Below are 20543 nucleotides of genomic sequence, written 5' to 3'. Positions count from 1 at the left end.
GGGTTGTTTTTGTAAGAGTTAATTATGGGTAACTCTCATGGGAGGTAACCAACTCTTATGAGAGGTAACCATAACTGAGACCCTAATGTTCTTTTATCTGTTGGAAACTTCCCAACACCTTTTCATATTGTGCATTCTTTGTTTCTCATTCCCTAGGGTGAATCTTGATTACCCCTAGCCTTTCCATGAGAGCCATCAGTTTTGTTCTGAATCTGCGCACCGAAGAGGGGTGAATTAGTTGAAATACCTAATGAACTCCTGTGCTCAATCCGATTATATTTTCCAAAACTAGACTTCTTAATGGACTTTCAGGAGAAAACCCCACTCAATTTGACCCCATATAACCTTCTAAATCACTGTCCAAAGTTGCTGAACTATGTCTGGCAAATCCTGCTTGTGCATCAAAGAAGATGAGCTTAGTTGGTGGACCTAATGAACTCCAATTCTTGATCTGAAAGTATTTCTGAAAACTACACTTCTTTATTGACTCGTAGAAGAAAACCTCACTCAATTTGACCCTGTATAGCCCTCCGAATCCCTGTTTGAACCTTGCTGTCTTGATTGGTCAATTCATTGGTCGATTGGACCAACAGACCAATCAATCGACCAATGGTGTCTGATTTACCAATTTGGTCCTGTCTCTTCTATTTAAGTCTAATCTCGGGAATACTCCACCTCCTCTACCTCCTAAGCCTCTGGAACGAGTTAGAACCCTAATCTAATCAATTCCCTTGCATTTGTTGGTGATCTCTCCTCAAGACTTGAAGAAATCTTCATTCTCCTGCAGCAAAGGTATGTCTACTCTCTTTTCTTTCTTCTCCATCTCTGATGTTCTTTCTTCGTTCTTGTTCTTGATTGAGATCAGGAAAAAGATGATGCATCCTTGCAACCATCTATTCCATGATCTCATTCTATTCTTTGAGATCTATGATCATCATCATGATCTTATCCCTAGCCAATAGATTCTTGAAACCTTAACCCTAACCCTTGTATGATCTTTCTGGAAACCTTTTGGTAACCTCCCATGTAAGGGAAACCTCATGGGCAATGTTTCTATTAACCTAAACTAGATTTCCTATGATTTCTTGTTATTTTCTTGATAACAATCATTCCCTCTCTTTCCGTGATCATAACCTTTTCATGAGAGCCATAAAGGTTGAAACCCTAGTTTCTTGGGTCAAATCAAGAACCCATATTTTGACCATGACTTGATATTTTATCTTCCCATATGATTTTAATACATCCTAGGAAGTTCCCCTTTGAATTTCGGATCAATCCGACTTCAAACGAAGAAGTTATGGCCAAAACAGTTTTCACTATCCCGTACTGACTCGATTGGTCGACTGATTGGTCGACTAGGTCAGTAGACCAATCAATCGACCAATGAAGACAGTAGCTTCAATTTTCGCTCGATTTGATTCGTTTGCTCTCTGATCTTTTAGGTATCTTTCCTAATGATGTATCTATTCTTGTTAGGGGTTTATTTGCCATGTTTGGTGTCTCTCTCTTTGATCTTTGGATTATCTTCGGTGATAATCAAGGTAAGGACAGTTGATTCCTTAACTACATAGATTGTTTGTTCTCTGGTTTCTACTTTATGAAACTATGAGATTACCTATTGTTATTGTATTTTAATTCTAATCTCCTACTGTGGGAACAGTAGCACTTGTTTATATTGTCTTTTTATTATTCATGATATATGAGTTACTGATTATTGCCTAATCTGATTTCTGCTTTTACATTCTCTTTTATATGATGAACTACTGGTTGTGTATGTCATGACTGTTCTGAGAATGTGTTTGCTTAAGTTTGGTTTGGGATTGGGGAGTGTCCTTTTGACACTTCTGTCCTTGGACATTATCGGAAATAGTATGGGATGTTTCCGGGGTTGCCCATCGACGCTTTCCCGAATCAATGGTTGTCATACCTAGGGATGTCTAGCAGTGTTTGGCTAGGATATACCCCTGTTATATCAGACCCGATTCGGAAGGGTATTGAGACCGAACGACCCGTGGTAGCAATGGGGATTCACGGGCGCTCAAGACCGGTGAAATGATCCATGAGAGGATGGGAATCACATTGTGGGGGCCATTTATTGGAGGGTTGCATATGGCTAGACTTGGGCTCATGGGCGCTCGAGACCGGTGAGTTATATCCGTGAGAGGACATGAGAGCTTCCCATTTACCATATGTGGATAACCAATAGGGTTGATGAGTCCGGTGAGTAATATCCGTGACTCTAGTGGAAAGGATACCGGAAAGGATCCCGAGAGGGGAGGAATGGAAGTATCTAGACTTGACTTGATGTAACTGACTAGATGACTTGCATTGGGCTAGGCTTTTCCCGGACATGCGCCGGTACTTATGCCAAATGGTTGTGAGAGAGTGTGTTGACTTAACCCCTACCATGGTTTGTCCGAGAGGGATGCCCGGACCCACTACCAACAGGAGCCGTATGCGTGACCTACCCAAAGAAGTACGGTGCTATGACTTAAAGCATGTCTGCCATAGAGACCAGCATACATAGAGTTTAGATGCATACATACATTACTTGTTTCATATTGCATTGCATCTTGTTATGGTTTGCTTCCATGTTGTTTATGTTGTTATGGATTAACTTGCCTTACTGAGTTTCTTTCGAAACTCATTCCTTTTTTGTACAACCTGTTGTTAGACTTCTCTATAGGTTCGGATTTCTTTGACGGTCCGTATGAGGAAGCGCAAGGTGAAGAAGATGAAGACTGAAGGAGAAGAAGAGCTGACTAAAGATGTGGATTAGATTTCTTTTGTTTCTTCTAGACTTATCTTTTACTTTACTTGTATTAGCTTAGAGCTTTACTTAGATTTCGATCTACCTTCCGCATGTGTTTGTAGGGTATATTTCCGCTATACTCTACAGTTGTCTTTTGATTTGGTATCTTGTTATTCCGCACTCTGATATTCTATAGTGATCCTTCTGAGATCCTTTCTTGATTTTTATTATAAATTACTTGAACATTATGATTTGTTCTTGCTTTTGATTATGTTATTGTGCGAAATGGATATGATCGTTCCTAAACTTTATCTTTTGGGCTGTGGATCACACTCTCGGATATGCCAGTTAGAGTACCGGCTGGGAGGATGTGACAACAGTGGCCAAAATTCCTAGCTTGGGTAGAGTATTCCTACAACACCATGCATCATTCATCTCTGGATTGCACACCCTATCAGGCATTATATGGTCGCCCGCCTTCCACACTCATTCGATACATACCTAGCACCTCATCCAATGCCGTGGAAGACTCTGAATTGCAGGATAGGGATCGCTTACTCCATTCACTCAAGGAAAACCTTCGCCATGCTCAGGACCAAATCAAGCTCCAACCGGATCGCAAACGGCGAGACAAGGAATACCAGCCAGGAGACTTGGTCTATGTACGCCTACAACCTTACCGTCAAACAACGGTTGCTCGTCGGCTTTTTCACAAGCTGTCCAGACGTTATTACGAACCATATGTCATCATCCGCCGCATCGGCAAAGTCGCCTACAAATTGCAGTTGCCAAAGGGATCATGCATACACCCTGTCTTCAATGTCTCCCTATTGAAACCTTGTGTTGGGGAAGCTCCATGCATGGCACCTCTTCTAGCAGATCCGACTCCATCACTCCGCCCACTTGAGTTTCTTGACAAACGCTGGCTGCGCCGAGGAAATCACCATGTCTCCCAAGTGCTGGTACAATGGGAAGGGTTATCTCCTGAAGAAGCAACTTGGGTTCTCTGAAGACCCATAGTATATAATAGGACCCAGGTAATGGAAAAAAAAGGGGAAAAAAAAAAACAGTTTAATCTCTTCTCTAATCCTTTTCTCTCTCTCTCTCTCTCTCTCTCTCTCTCTCTCTCTCTCTCTCTCTCTCTCTCTCTCTCTCTCTCTCTCTCTCTCTCTCTCTCTCTCTCTCTCTCTTCTCTAATCCTCAGATCACCGAATTTCCTCAATTAAAAGTTGGAGCCTGACACATGGTGTGCCAATTAATCTAGTGTATACCCCCACCTTGTTCATTCTTCAACCAAAACTTTCTAATTTGTCACTTCAGCCTATGACATAGACCTGTTGGTAGAAAGAAGCAAGACATGGTGTAAATGGGAAGGGTAGAGCCACAACCTTGATTAAGAATTCTTTTCCTGAGGGAGAGAGTAATTTGGATTTCAACCCTTGAGTTTAGACCATAATCTATCAAAATGTAGGAAAGATTTTGCCTTTTTGATCTCCCTATGTAAGAAGGTAACCCTAAATAGACACCATGATCATTAACTTGTTGGAGGTCAAGGCTAGAGGTGATGTCTACCCTAGAATATGGGGTTTGTGAGCACTGAATAAGATAGAGGATTTGTTAGGATTAATATGTAGACCCTAGGCTAGTTCATAATCCTGGATAGCCACATTAATGATAGAAACATTTTGGAGAGTGGCAAGGGAAAATGACATACAATCACCAACAAAATATGGATGATTTATGGAGGGCATTTGAGGTGCAAGTTTGATGCCGAGAAGGCGAGGTATGCCTAGATTTGAGGTTAACCTCTGAGAAAGGGTTTCTTGACACATGATGAATATATAAGGGCTAAGAGGGCATCCTTGTCGAATACCTCACTGTGGAGTGAAATTGTTTGTCAAATCTCCATTGATTTTCATTTGGTATTCAATTGTTTGTCGATGCATTGCAAAATTCACAACACCCATCTTGAGGCAAAACCCAGATAATCAAAAGTTTGTTCAATGAAAGGCCATTCAAGTTTATCATAAGCTTTGGAAAAATCCAAATTTAGAGCCATATACATAGTTCTAGACTTTGATTTTTTAAGGACATGAAGGTATTGATGAGCTAGGCATACATTATTTGAAATGGCTCTATCAAATACAAAAGCACTTTAGGTTTGACTAATTAGGGTCCTTGAGATGAGTTTAAGTCTATTAGTGAGACATTTGGCTATTACCTTGTAGGGAATAGTGCAAAGACTAATAGGCCTGAGATGACTAAACTCTTGAGTTGTTTGTAGGTCCAACAACCCAACCTTAACCTTGACCCAGAAACCCTATTGTTTGTAGGTCCAACAACCCAAAGTAAGGCAAGAAGTCAACTTTGGGCCATTTCTGTAGAAGACTTGGTGGCTGGACTGAAATCCATGAGTGTTGATGTCAGTGATCCATTTATGGAAACTGCACCCTGATTAAGATCGGATTAGTTGATGGACTTGGAGTGCTCTTTGTGTTGGTTCGAAGGCATTTCTACCTCCTAGGTATGTCACTTTAGGTGTGTGCAAAACCCCTTGATGTTTGGACTTTATCTGAGCCTTCAAATCCACATTTTGAAGTTGATGTTCTGATTGGTTGACTCATTGGTCAACTGGACCAGTCGACCAATTGATTCTGTTTTTGCTAATTAGGTCGTGGCTACTCTATTTAATTCTAATCTCGGAATTACTCCGCCTCATCTACCTCCTAAGCCTCTGTAACGAATTAGAACTTCATTCTAATCAATTCCCTTGCATCCTTGGTTGATATCTCGCAAGAACTCAAGTGATCTCCTTCCTCCTGCATCAAAGGTGTGTCTATGCTCTCTTTTCTTCTACTTCTCTGATTTTCTTTTCTTTAATCTTGTTCTTGATTGAGATCAGGAAGAAGGTGCTGCATTCTTGCAACCATCTATTCCATGATCTCATCCTATTCTTTGAGATCTATGATCATCATCATGATCTTAACCCTAGCCAAATAAATTCCTTGAAACCCTAACCCTTGGATGATCTTTTGGAAACCTCTGGTAACCTCCCATGTGAGGGAAACCTCATGGGTAATATTTATGTTAATCTAAATTTAATCTTCTATGATTTTCTTGTTATTATTGGCCAACAATTTACCTCCCTTTCATCCTGTGATCCCAACCTTTTCATGAGAGCCAAAAAGGTTGAAACCCTAGTTTTTTGGATCTATTTTATTGATCTTGTTAATAGCCAATCACTGTGTTTTCTTTACAAGATCTGTAACCTATCATCCCCTAGTTCTTTATCCTTGATCATATTATGTTTTCTTCATGATCCATGTTTAACCTAATTAGGTTAACTTTCTGGTTCCTAAGTTGTAACTTGGAAACTTGATTTGATTAGTGGTTTGATGTCCTCTATATACTAGGATGCTGCCATTGTAGTTTCCCCTGATTTTGTACCCTTTTGAACCACCAAATTCGGTTCTTTATTCTCAAAATTCCGATTCTTGAAGGCTACTGTCTCGGTTGGTCGACTCATTGGTCGACTAGGGCAGTAGACCAATCCAATCGACCAATGAGTACGGCAACCTCATTCTTGGTCTATTTTGATTGTTTTGATATCTTTCCTCCTATGTACCTTTCCTAATATGTTGTATATACTTGTTTAGGACTTTCTTTTCAGGTTTAGTCAAGGTCTTACTTGATTCCCTAAGTTCCTTTGTGAGTTAGAAGGTAAGGACAATTAATTCCTTAATTACATAGATCGCATGCTCTCTGGTTTCTACTTTATGAAACTATGAGTTTGTTTACTGTTTGTATATTTTATACTTCTGATATACTACTGTGAGTACAATAGTACTTCACTTATGTATTCTTTTAAGCTTATATGAACTGCTTATTACTATATTGTTTAATGATTAGATCATGGCTTTATATTCCCTTTTATATGATGAATTGTTGGTTGCGTATGTCATGACTGATCTGAGAATGTGTTTGACTAGGTATGGTTTGGGATTGAGAGGTGTCCTTTTGACACTTTTGTCCTTGGACATTATCGGAAATAGTATGGGATGTTTCCGGGGTTGCCCATCAACGCTTTCCCGAATCATTGATTGTCATACCTAAGGCTGTCTAGCAGTGTTTGGCTAGGATGTCCCCGTTATATCAAACCCGAATCGGAAGGGTATTGAGACCGAATGACCCGTGGCAGCAATGGGGATTCACGGGCGCTCAAGACCGGTAACAAACCCATGAGAGGACGGGAATCACATTGTGGGGGCCATGTATTGGAGGGTTGCATATGGCTAGACTTGGGCTCATGGGCGCTTAAGACCGGTAACCAACCCGTGAGAGGACATGAGAGCTTCCCGTTTACCATATGTGGATAACCAATAGGGTTGATGAGTCCGTAGTCCGGGACTATTAGGACTCTAGTGGAAAGGATACCGGAAAGGATCACCCGGAGCGAGGAATGGAAGTATCTGGAACTGACTTGATGTAACTGAGTAGATGACTTGCATTGGGCTAGGCTTTACCCTGACATGCGCCGGTACTTAGACCAAATGGTGATGTGAGAGAGTGTTGACTTAACCCCCAGCCATGGATTGTCCCGAGGGATGTCTGACCCACTACCAACAGGAGCCGTACGTGTGACCTACCCAAAGAAGTATGGTGTTATGACTTAAAGCATGTCTGCCAATAGAGACCAGCATACATAGAGTTTAGATGCATACATACATTATCTGTTTCATATTGCATTGCATCTTGCTATGTTCTGCCACATGTTATTTATGTTGTTATGGATTAACTACCTTACTGAGTTTCTTCGAAACTCATTCCTTTTTTTGTACAATCTCTTGTTAGACTATTCTACAGGTACTGATTACTATGACAAACAGTGCGATGAAGCGCAAACCGATGAAGCGTACTACACGAAAGGTGTTGGCGACAATCAAGATTACTCTGTTGATCCCACAGGCGATCAAGCTGCGTACTACGATTAAAGGCAACGTGGTGTTGGAACACCTCCGTTGGATTGATGAAGTCCATTTTTTTTTGAAGATGTCATCTATAGGATAGAAGACTCTTAAGTTTAGTTTATCTTTCTTATATCCTTTGTTTTAGTTGTAATTCCTTTTAGACTTACATACTACGTTCCGCTGTATCTGTGGAGTGAGTTTCCGACTCACTTTACTTCTTTTGATATCTTCGGATATCTGGTATCATTTTCCGCACTCTAATTATATTGTTTATTCATTTTTTGTTTTGAATCTTGTTTATAATATTTAAACCTTGATTACTTCCTGTTTATGATTATGTTATTGTATATGTGGGAGGATGATTTCCTCGATACTTGATCTTTGTTGAGACTCTCTAATAGGTATTCCCCATTAAAAGAATGTTGATCACTCGTGACCAAGTCATTTCCAATTGTGTCCCAAATAGCGCTAGAAAAATCTAGCAACGAGCCCCTCATAACCCGGAGCCTTGGAACCCTTCATTTGAAAAAGTGATTTCCTATTTCCTCAGTAGTGAAGGATTGGCACAGGGTGGAATTCATGTGAGGGGTAACACATGGGGGAATACTTTGAAGAAGATCAGAGGGATTAATGGGATCAAAGGTGGTAAATTCAGATGAAATGAGATAGAAATTCCATTTGAATTTCCTCCAGGTCATGCGACCACTAGCCATTTCTATCTTTTAGTTTGTAAATGGCATTTCTTTTTGCCTCCTTTGAGCAGTGGTTGCATAGGAAAAACTGGTATTTTGTCCCCATCTGAGCCATTGAATTCAGGATTTGTGATACCAAAATTTTTCCTCGGCAAGTATATGGAATTCTAATTTTTTTTTTTTTGCAACTAGAAAGTAGGAGAATCCCTCAAGGTCGCATGCCAACCATGAATAACTTGATTGTTGACATCTGGATGGTCTTCCCATTTGATCATAGTGGAACCTAACGGGTTTCCATGTTCACAAAGGCTCTATTTAGGCATTCATTAATTAAAGCCAGACCTCTTCTTTTGTTGGACCAAGAGAAATTTTCTCCCATGTATTTTAGCTCAATGAGCTAGCAGGACTCTAAAGTTTTCTTAAATCTATCCATTTGACTTTAATTGTGGTTTTGTTCTACTCCCATATTTTTCAGAATTAAGTAATTTCATTAAAATCACCAAGTAAAAGCCAAGGAATACTGATAGTATTTCCCAGTTGAACTAAATCATACTAGAAAGAAGCTCGATTTTCTACCTGAGCAGGACCATGCAAAACTGTGAGCTGAAATCCTACATCAATAGAAGAATCTTTTATTTACATATCAGTGACATGAAACAAGAAGAGAGGAAAGAAATAAATGTTGAGTTGTTCCAAAAAATACTTGTCCCACCACATAATCTAATAGCATCATAACAAAGTAGTTTTCATACCCTAAATTTCTTGAAATTCCTTATAATACAACATCATTATTTTTGGTTTTCATACGAAGAAGGATGCTGGGCCTATTGCGCCTATGCAGCCTACACAAATATTGCATTGTCAAGGATTGGCCACATTCATGACAATTCCAAAATAGTAGAATCATGGGGATAGGGGAGGTTGATTTATGGCAGCCTGCCTAACCCTATCAATCCTATATAAACCTGACCCCATGCACGTATAATAGCCTTAAAACCTCGAGATGAGTAGCTCCCATTTCTCTTAGCCAATGCATTTGTGTAATACCACTAAAACTTTATTCAGATCCACGAACCTGGAGTACTCATAGAAGATAGTTGTGAGCCATCAAAGTCGAGTGAGTGGCTCTAGAAGATGAACATATTGTCACATCCTCCCAGCCGGTACCCTAACTGGCATACCCGAGAGTGTGATCCACAGCCCCGAAGATCAAGTATCGAGGAAATCATCCTCCCACATATACAATAACATAATCATAAACAGGAAATAATCAAGGTTTAAATATTATAAACAAAGGTTCAAATCAATAAATGAGTAAAGAATATAATCAGAGTGCGAAATATGATACCAGATATCCGAAGATATCGAAAGAAGTAAAGTGAGGCGGAAACTCACTTCACAAATATAGCTGAACGCAGTATGTAAGTCAAAAAGGAAATACAATCGAAATAATAGTACTAAGAAAGAAACTAAAATCAAGAGTCTTCTATCCTATAGATGACGTCTTCAAAATAGTGGACTTCATCAATCCAACGGAGCTATTCTAACTCCACGTTGCCTTTAATCGTGGTACGCAGCTTGATCAACTGTGGGATCATCAAAGTAATCTTGATCGTCGCCAGCACTTTGCATGTAGTACGCTTCATCGGCTTGCGCTTCACTATACTGTTCGTCATAGTAATCTGTACCTGTAGAATAATCTAACAAGAGAATATACAAAAAGGAATGAGTTTCAAAGAAACTCAGTAAAGTAGTTAATCCATAACAACATAAATAACATGTGGCAAAACATAACCAGATGCAATGCAATATGAAACAGATAATGTATGTATGCATCTAAACTCTATGTATGCTGGTCTCTATGGCAGACATGCTTTAAGTCATAACACCGTACTTCCTTGGGTAGGTCACGCATACGGCTCCTGTTGGTAGTGGGTTCAGCATCCCTCTCGGACAAACCATGGCAGGGGGTTAAGTCAACACTCTCTCTCACAACCATTTGGCATAAGTACCGGCGCATGTCAAGGAAAAGCCTAGCCCAATGCAAGTCATCTACTCAGTTACATCAAGTCAGTTCCAAATACTTCCATTCCTCCCCTCTCGAGATCCTTTCCAGTATCCTTTTGAGATCGAAAAGCAAGTTTCCATCAATTTGGTAACACTCCTTGGGGAGATGGTTGCTTCTTCTACAACCATCACGATCGGAGGCACACGCATGGGGTAAGGTTTTTATGCGTAGGGCCTTCCTCAAATGGATCCTCCTCATAAGACGAAGGAGAGCCTCTATTACTAGCGATAAGGATGGGTTTCTTGCAATTGGAGGGAGTAGGGAAGCAAAGGATGGAAAAGGGACTAGCCAAACTTTGAGAAGCATACTGAACCGAGTTGGTTGGTTTCATAGGGGAAGTATCCGGACCATATGTAGTACGAGACTATAGGACCTTGCATTGGGCTTAGAGTAATCTTTGACATGTGCCAATTCTCATGCCAAACGGTGATGTGAGAGAGTGGTGACTTATACCCCAGCCACAAATTGATGTGACTTGACCCAACAACCGTGGAGAACCCAATAGACGTCTCTTGTTGAGGGAGAGTGAATGAGACCACCCAGAAGAGACTGGTGTATGACTTAATGCGTGTCTACCATAGAGACTACATGAGAGAGTTAGGAACATCATATCATCATCATGCATCTGTTTATTTATAATATAAATTACATGGTTATCTTATGAATTATGAAGTGGAAATTGGATGAATGTATGACATGGATGTTAGTTACCCTCACTGAGTTCTATGAACTCATTCCTTTATTTTGTTTGTTCTTTAGACTTCTTTACAGGTTATGAGGACCCCACTTTCGTTGAGCATCCTTTGTCGGGTGATTACTAAGAGGGCATGATCAAAGATTGCTCTTATGGAGTCGCCTTCCATTAGATCTTTTCTTAGAATATTTCTTCCGCTACATACTTTCTTTCTTTCTTAAAACTCTGATGTTTAGCTTTTGACTTGAGGTTTTGGACAACTGTAACTCTTTTATTCCAGTTTTGATAATTTATTAACTTGAACTTGATTTATTCTTGTCCATTTAATTATGTTAAATCATGTGTTGTATGGATTTGTCACTGAACCTAGGTCTTGTAGTGTTTCACCCCCATGAGTATTCGGGTGTGACCGGATCTGGCTGGGTGGGGTGTGATACATACATATATCACTACTCTTGTAACTTGTAGTTGTATAATTCAATGATTAGTAGTTGAATATATGTTGTAAATGATGTTTAGGTGTATCTTATTACTTTGTGACATAGAATGAATGATTATGTTATAATGGTTGGTGATGTGATGTAATTGTGATGGAAGGGTATCCATTTGGGTATCCACTGCTTAGGATATCAGAGGGCTGTGGTATAGGACACATGCTCACTGATGCCCCTCGCACTATCATGAACCCATACATGGCTACTACCCTTTCGGTAGGGGAATTGAAGCCGAATGACCCATGATAATAGTGATGTGACTCTGCTTCGTCTTACAGCGGTAACCAGTCCGTGCGGAGATTCAGTGGTCCACTATTAATCATGCATTGGTAGGGTTGCATAAGAGTCATGAGGGGCCATGACAGCATCCACCCCAACAATATGTGGATGACCATAGGGTTCGGGAATGTAGTCCAACAGCGGTAGCCAGTTCATGAGGGTTCTCATTCCTAGGTAGAGAATGATACTAAACCGAGTTGGTTGGTGCCATAGGGGAAGTATCTGGACTACATGTAGTATGTTATTATATGATCTTGCATTGGATTAGAAATCCCGACATGCTTTAGTACTCATGCCAACGGTCGTGGTAAAAGAGTGTTGACCTAAACCCCAACCATGGTTGTTTAACAAGGACTGAACCCCTTTACCTGGAATCCCAATAGAGGTAACCAATCTGTGAGGGATCAGAGTGACTAGACCTACCCAGAGGAGGGCTGGTGTTATATATTAAAGCATGTCAATGATCGTGTCGCTAACCAATCAAAAATAAAATCCTATACTAATCTAGCAAGCGGAAAGTACGGGGTCGAACTATGGGGAACTGAAAGGCTAAGTCACTAAGATTGAATTCAACAAAACTAAATTTAAACTAAGTCTATTAATTAATGCAAAAACGTTAACTATGAATATGTGAAGATCTTTGGGATTTCGAATCCCCAATGCTTTTCCAAAACCGATATATTCTACACTTCAAAGTAAATTAAGGATGGTTTTCCTAGATATGCCCTATCTTCGCAAGACTATCGTCCTTCGCGGAAGCTTGGCACGCTTAGTTCACTGAGCTATAGAACATCTTTGGCCAAACTCAAACACAATCAACTAGAAGAGATAGAACAATCAAATTAATGAAATAAGCATGGTTCATCTACATCCCAAAGAAAGGACTAGCTACTCATTATCACAAAGTTCATAAGAAGAATAAAGATGAAACATAGGGAGAGAGAGAGAGAGAGAGAGAGAGAGAGAGAGAGAGAGGTGGTCTTCTTCTTCAGCAATGAGAGAGATCAGAGCTTTCGCCGTCCTCTTTTCTCTGTGGTTGGCTTCTCTTTTATGTCTCCCGCACACAATGAATCCCTTCTCTTTACCCGTAGATTAGACCTTTATTCTTTCGGAATTTGGAAAAACTCAAAACTGAAAAGTTGTATATATTTTCAATATCGTTCCATAGCATCTTTAATCATCGAAATCCAAGCTCATACGAGAGAGATATATCCAAAATACTGAAGGTAGGTCTGTTTACCTGATTTTCAGATTTACTACCAATTTTGTTCCTTAGACCTCCACCTATTTCCAATTTGGCTAAGATCTCACTTTTCATGATTTCTTGAGCAGCAAGATTGAATGCCATGATTTAAAATCCACCAATATCTAATATATTTGCCAACTTTACTCCATATTATCTCTAATATCCAAAATCTCCTTATTCCTGAAAAATACACAAAAATGCTCAATTAGATCTCTTTAATTAAATAAGTATGGGGAATTAAATCAAATAAATAATGGTAAATGCATGCTTATCAAATACCCCCACACTTGAGTGTTTTCTAGTCCTCGGCAAACAAAAATAAAACTAATACGAAATAAAGAAAGAAAAACCTAACTCACTTTCGTAGGAATCACGGTTGCACTTAGCATGTGCAACAGCCTTTAAACCCCTAGGTTACCCTAGTGGACGAGTTGTGTCTCGTGAGTGTTTGCGAGAATATACACACACATTCTTAGTGCTCTTCTAATTATTCGGCAGTAGTGAGTAGGATAGATTCCAAGACAAAGACACTCCACTAAAGATTAAAGGGAATATGGCACCCCCACACTTGCTCTTACACCCTCTCTTGAGTCTAGCTCTAGGCAAACAATTCAATCGAGAGTCTCTTCTTATCTTCGTCTATCGGTTCACCCTCGATAAGACTAAACTATGTCCAAATAATCCAAGAACTCAAGATCTAAGCAATATTGACCTTCTTAGACATTTCACCTTTATAAGCACATTAATTCACTTCTTTCTTTAATGGTCACGGTTCTAGTCCGTGCAATGTCTTGCCTCTTAAGCTTTCTAGATGGCCTATGTGAGTGTTGGGTCAGCCGCTCTCGCCAGATGGTTTGGGACTAGGTGTAGAATACCCTCGACTTACTTACTCAGCCAACTAGGCTACGGCCAGCCGGACCAAAGACACCCCAACTGTTTGGGGCCGATGTTGGTGACCGAGACCGTTCTAGGGAGGTCTAACCTTTAAACTTCAGCATTTTTTTTTTTTTTCTTTTCTTCACATTATACTTCACATTTAAATAGTCTAAAATCGGTCTCAACTTGTCACCATAAGCACAAGGCAATACAAGATAACTAGATGGTCAAACTTTTTGGACTACCTGGAATTCCTATTTTCCGATTCAACCTCGGTCTCAAAATGTAAAACCCATTACTATTCTCTCAAGAGGGTGTTCATTACATCAAATGGGATTCTAAAACACTTAAACTCTCATTTTGTATCTAAGCAAGGAATTAAAAAAAATTATCTTACCAAAGCCAAAAAAAATTGGGCACTTTTTATCTTTGTGACATGCTCTACCAACTATCAACAAGTCTTACTCGGTTGACACCCCCCCCCCCAACACTTAAATTATGCAATGACCTCAGTGCATGCAAAAAAATAATAGAAGCAAATAGAGGAAATAGTGTACCCGATGTTTGAACTCATGATAGAGCACGCAACAGTAAAACCTAACAACAAACAAAGACAAATAAAATAAAGGAAAAAAAAACAATAAATAATATCTAAACATATGGGTTGCCTCCCATAAAGCGCTAAGTTTAGAGTCTTCAGTCAGACTTAGTAAGAAGCAGCCATGGAGGTGGAGGCTCAAATCTAAATGTGAATGGTGACTGCTCCAAAGAAGTGGAAGAGTCCAACAATGTGTTGACTTCCTCAATATTTAGGTTATATTCCCCAAATGACAAGTAATGTTGTAGGGGATCATCAATAAGAATGTTTAGAATATAATCAACCACTACCTCATTAATAAAGTTAATCGCAAAGCACTCTTCATCTCTATTTGGGCTTAAAGATACATTCTTTATAGAATCTGGAATTGAGGACTCAAGAGCTTCAGGGAAGGGGGCTTTGGGAGTGTAAGATTCAGGAGTAGGACCCTCTACAATTGGGATGTGCAACCCCTTACAAGGAAATTGATGGGAAATACTCACATGTGGTGTTTCTTTACTAGGCTTATATGCATCATTGCCAGTCTCATGGGTCAAATCAACCTCCACTCGACTCTCAAGATCAATGGGCAATGGCTTGGGAGTAGGCAAAGGTGCATAATATTCCTTCCCACTACGTGTCACAATAGAGACTGTTTGGACTTGTTCCTTCCTAGACCCAATTTGTTAATTAGGGTTACTTATTGGTTGACTAGGTAACTGGCCAACCTCCCTCCTATTGATGGCATCAACTAGTTGACCAAGTTGGGTTTCCAATTTGTTAATGGACTGAGAATGGGAATGCAACAATTGAGTGTTTTGCTCTAATCCACTAAGCGCCTTTAGTACCTTTTCCTCAAATGATGAATTATGTGAGGGTTGTGAGGATGATGGTTGCTCATTCCTATAGGCATTTTGGTGCATATTAAATGGAGGTGGCCTATAAGGTATTTGATTAGAGGGATAGGGCATTGAGTTTCGCCATGAAAAATTGGGTTGGTTTCGCCATCCTAGGTTGTAGGCATTGGAATATGGATCATTCCCCAATTTAGAGACTCCTTGGGCCAAATGTGCATGCTCCTTAACAAACTCAGGGTATTGTGTAGCCAAATAGCAGTTAGTGACATGATGGGATAGGCTAGAACATAAAGCACATGCTTCAATCTGATTAGGTGGAGAGAAACTTGTAGGAAGTGGAGATGGGGTTTGTTGTCCTAATGACAAGAGATGGTCCAATTTCTTTGATAGCAAGTCAACCTAAGTGCTCATCTCAATGGTAGGATTAATCTCATAGAGACCGCTCCTCTTTGGTTGCCCAATGGATGGAATCTCAATCCTAGTTGTTGAAGCATGGTGTTGGGAGTTTCACTAAGGGTCTCAAAAAGTTCCCATGCCTCATTCTCATTCTTGTGCATGAAAGTCCCACCACAAGAAGAATCAACCATTTGCCTATGTCGGTCTCTAAGGCCATCATAAAAGCATTGAACCAATTGCCATTTAGGAATAGCATGGTGGGGGCACTTTCTAAGTAATTCTTTTAGTCTTTCCCAAGCCTCATGAAATTGTTCTCCTTCTTGTTGGGAGAGACTCGTTATCGCTCTCCTAATGCTATTGGTCGGCAATGGGGAAGAACTTTTAAGGAATTCTGTTGCATTTCTACCCAGTGGAAATTTTAACATTGTCCAAAAATGAAGCCAATGCTTAGCTTTATCTTTAAGGGAGAATGGAAGAGTAATCTTAAAGCATCAACTGGAGGTTTTGAATTTTAACGTGGAGGACACCTCTAAAAACTCATCTAAGTGCTTATAAGGCTCTTCATTTGCAAGTCCGTAAAAGATGGTAGCATTTGAATCACACTAGATTTGATCTCATATTGAGCCGCCTCTATGTTAGGCAACTTAATACAAGAAACCGGGTATATATCGTAGGAATGAAATGCTCACTCAAGGGCCTCATTGGAGGCTCATGTTTGCCATGGTTCTTTGCCTTCTAAGGTTGGCCAAAGTCTCTTCTAACTCTAAGTCAAGTGGAGTCAACTCGGGGTTTAGGGACCGACGACCATGCATACACACGAGAATAAAAAGAATAAGCTAAATAAGTAAAATTAAAAGAATATAACTATAGCAAAAGGAAGAGTTTAGGACGTACTGGCGCAATCCACGTGATCTTTTGAACAAAAGTTACACATGTGGATCCGGGGATGGGGATTTTTAAATTAACCTAAACAACCCAACTAATGCAAATATTACAATTGAAAAGTCCTAAATACAATTATATCTAAGAAAGAAAAGATAACAACCTAAACTAATTATCGAATCGCTACCCTTGCAGTTACCTACAAAACAAAAGAAAAAGAGATTAGTTAAATAAGCAAAGAAAAATTAAAAATTAAAAATACTAAAATTACTCTAAAAATTATGCCTAATTGACAAAAATCAATCCTAGCAACCGTGCTTTGGTTCCCCGGCAACGGCGCCAAAATTTGATCGTGTCGCTAACCAATCAAAAATAAAATCCTATACTAATCTAGCAAGCGGAAAGTACGGGGTCGAACTATGGGGAACTGAAAGGCTAAGTCACTAAGATTGAATTCAACAAAACTAAATTTAAACTAAATCTATTAATTAATGCAAAAACGTTAACTATGAATATGTGAAGATCTTTGGGATTTCGAATCCCCAATGCTTTTCCCTAACCGATATATTCTACACTTCAAAATAAATTAAGGATAGTTTTCCTAGATATGCCCTATCTTTGCAAGACTATCGTCCTTCGTGGAAGCTTGGCACGCTTAGTTCGCTGAGCTATAGAACATCTTTGGCCAAACTCAAACACAATCAACTAGAAGAGACAGAACAATCAAATTAATGAAATAAGCATGGTTCATCTACATCCCAAAGAAAAGGAACTAGCTACTCATTATCACAAAGTTCATAAGAAGAATAAAGATGAAACATAGGGAGAGAGAGAGAGAGAGAGAGAGAGATGTGGTCTTCTTCTTCAGCAATGAGAGAGATCAGAGCCGCATTCGCCGTCCTCTTTTCTCTGTGGTTGGCTTCTCTTTTATGTCTCCCGCATACAATGAATCCCTTCTCTTTACCCGTAGATTAGACCTTTATTCTTTCGGAATTTGGAAAAACTCAAAACTGAAAAGTTGTATATATTTTCAATATCGTTCCATAGCATCTTTAATCATCGAAATCCAAGCTCATACGAGAGAGATATATCCAAAATACTGAAGGTAGGTCTGTTTACCTGATTTTCAGATTTACTACCAATTTTGTTCCTTAGACCTCCACCTATTTCCAATTTGGCTAAGATCTCACTTTTCATGATTTCTTGAGCAGCAAGATTGAATGCCATGATTTAAAATCCACCAATATCTAATATATTTGCCAACTTTACTCCATATTATCTCTAATATCCAAAATCTCCTTATTCCTGAAAAATACACAAAAATACTCAATTAGATCTCTTTAATTAAATAAGTATGGGGAATTAAATCAAATAAATAATGGTAAATGCATGCTTATCAGTCAACCGTCTAGAGACTTGCATGGTTAGATCGTAATAGCATTCATATATTTGCATATCATTATTTACTTATATGCTTACTTGGGTATATTGTCGATATGTATGTGAGATGTGATTTCCTTACTGAGTTTGTCAAAGCTCATTCCTTTCTTTGTATGCTAAATTACATTGTTCAGATGATACTCTCGAATCAGGAGAAGTTCCATATGACTGGAGCAACTCCTATGAAGAAAATGTGGTACCGTCAATGGGAGATGGAGATGTGGGCCATGAAGTCTCTTGCGGATGCTTGGAGTGCGCTTACGGAACCCATTGACAGTAGAAGAAGGCAGATAGCTTGACATTTTTAGAAGTCCTTGAAGAAGAACTGGAGAACTCCCTATCTTGCTAGATTAGAAGAGCAGGTTTTAGCCCAGGAGCGAGCTACTGGAAAGAAACTGATTTAGTTTATTAATTGCTTCCATTGAACTCGATAACTTTGGAAACTTGATTACTTTGATTCTTTTTTTTTTTTTTTTTATTTTTATTCATTTTTGGAGTATTTGGACTCATGTAATCCTTTGTTTATTAGTTAATTGAACTTACTCTTGCTCTTGATTGCTACTACTTGCATTTCTTGTTATTGATGATAAAACCATGGATCTTTGACGGATCGCACCCATGGGTTGTCGGGCGGGACCGAGACCAGTGGGTGGGGTGTGACAAAGAAGGTGGGTTATTAAGGAGAATGTGCCTAGGCTCAAGAGAGTAGAGACAAGGAGGAAAGGAAGGGGGAGATGCATGGGCCTCATATATGTCATGGAAAGTAGCGGAAGGATTGGAGAAAAGAGACATGGGAGGAAGCTAGACTAGCCAAGGGTTTCCAACATAAGAAGAGGTGGAGAGGGGATGGTAGTGTAGGCTGAGGCAAGCCCAATGCAGGGAGAGGGAGCTGCATACATGAGAGAGGAGGTGAAAGGGAGAAAACAAGAACAAGAGAGAGAAGGGGGTCGAAAGAGGGAATTACACAAAAGGGGGACAACAAATGGGGTTTACGAGAAAAGCAAGTGAGGAAAGTTACCAAAAGTTGTGGCGACCTAAATTACGAACGTTGTAGTCATAGGGTGCAGGAAGGCAACAAATCACAAGCGGTTAATCGAAAGGGTGGCATCAGCAATGGGAATCTCACTACGCAAAACAAAGAGGCCAAGAAACTTTATTGCGTGAAGTAGAGAGGTCAACAACCAAGAAATCGTGTTGTAGGGAGGTAGCTTTGTCAATCTCAGTGTAGGGAAGGAGGGATGAGATCTATTGGATGGGGAAGCAAATCCCAATTGACTTTAGAGGTTACATTAGTGACTCAATATGCGTCTACTATGATTTCTGAAGCAAGGGAAACTAGATTGATTGTAGAAGGGGCTAAGTGGTTAGTGTGGCATCCATGTTCAAGGCAGTGGTTGTCATGAGGTCCGCAGTATGGTCGACGACAATGAATACGAAATTGTTTCAGAAGATGGTGACTTTCCAGTGTAGAGGTAGAGGAGTGTCCAAATAGTTGGTAATGGACACAATGAGGAGTAAGGCAATCATATTTCACATGTTGCACAAACACGTATCCATATTAATCTTCGATGGAGATAGTGCAAGGGGTGAATCTTTTACAAAGAAGTCCACACAAAATCTGGTGTATGAGAGCCTATCCATTTGCAAAACATGGTCATCAGACCATAGAGGAGTTCCCAACGCTGAGCTAGTATAACTGAGGGATTCTTCGTTCTAGAACTCAAGGGGGAGATTAGGAAGGGTGATCCATAGCAGGAGAGAGTTGAAGTCAGTCTTGTGAAGCTTGGAGGATGGTTCTCATTGCCAAAGGAAAATGAACTTCTTCCCCACAAGCCAATGGGCTCCATAAATAGCATCGTCTTTGGCATCCATGGAGCAAAATTTAAGAGAAAACGTCCATTGGAAAGGAGGTAAACATTTCCATTGCTTTGAGAGACAAGTTGTTACCATATGAATGATGGTTAGGGTCCAAGGAATTGACCAACTAAGGCGTGACTCCAGACTGAAATAACAGGCTTAAGGGGCAAAGCAGGGTAGAGAGCTCATAGAGACGAGCCATCAGGAGGGTAGGATGAACCTAAGGTTGAGGTCTGTGATTGCAGAAAAGGATGAGGGAATAGGGGAGAAAAGGAAAGTCCAAGTTGTAATATCCAGCCCTATTCTAACCTTGACCCTGACCCGGATCCACTGTTGTATTTAGGTCCGAAGACCTGAAGCGGTGGTAGAAGAGATTTATGGACCATTTTGATTGATGATCATGATTTGGAGACCGAGCCCATGGACATTGACAATGATACCCCTTGCTTAAATGCATTGTCAGTGT

General features: G+C 39.9%; 1 non-coding gene across 1 annotated transcript; it reads left to right on the top strand.

Annotated features, from left to right (window-relative positions):
- Positions 1-16147: 16147 nt before the first annotated feature.
- Positions 16148-16254, top strand: LOC149018625 (small nucleolar RNA R71). The gene has a single exon (XR_016173248.1). It is a non-coding gene; the product is annotated as a small nucleolar RNA R71 (small nucleolar RNA).
- Positions 16255-20543: the final 4289 nt, after the last annotated feature.

Source organism: Hakea prostrata, chromosome 4 (genome assembly GCF_041222555.1).
Source record: "Hakea prostrata isolate BN-2017 chromosome 4, UWA_Hpros_2, whole genome shotgun sequence".
Lineage (NCBI taxonomy): Eukaryota > Viridiplantae > Streptophyta > Magnoliopsida > Proteales > Proteaceae > Hakea > Hakea prostrata.
This window is presented reverse-complemented; position numbering and strand designations above follow the sequence as displayed.